We start from the raw sequence: 542 nt of genomic DNA on the forward strand, positions 1-542 counted from the left end.
TCTAAAAGAGGATGCTAAAATGATCCAGATACTCCATCCACTTGACCACAGTGCTTGGTACAGAGACAGACAAGAGTTAATAGAGTTAAAGGGCTAATAATAACAATCATTAACATAACAAATATTACCCCACTTAACCATCACAACACCCCACTGGGACATATGCTCCCAAAAAGAAGAGAAAGCTTTGAGAGAAAACAGAAGCTTTGACTCTTTAACTGGATTTAGTAATGTAAAGATCTGACAACTGGAACTGCCCTCTCCATTATGCTCATAAGGAAAGTCAGCCTGAGAACAGAAGCAACCCAGAAGGGGCTCTTGGTGATATAATATGAGCACTGAATCAAGTTGCACATGAAGCCAGGCTCACCTGTGGACTTTTCAGTTGCATGAGTCAGTAAATTCCCTGTTTTTACTTAAGCCAGTTTGAGTTGGGTTACTGTCACTTGGAACAACAAAATTCATAACTGATGTAGAAACTGATACCAAAAGTAGGGTGTTGTAAGAGACAAACCCTAGAATGTGGAAGTGACTGAATCCAT

Source organism: Lipotes vexillifer, unplaced genomic scaffold (genome assembly GCF_000442215.2).
Source record: "Lipotes vexillifer unplaced genomic scaffold, Lipotes_vexillifer_v1.1 scaffold461, whole genome shotgun sequence".
In the NCBI taxonomy this organism is placed as follows: domain Eukaryota; kingdom Metazoa; phylum Chordata; class Mammalia; order Artiodactyla; family Lipotidae; genus Lipotes; species Lipotes vexillifer.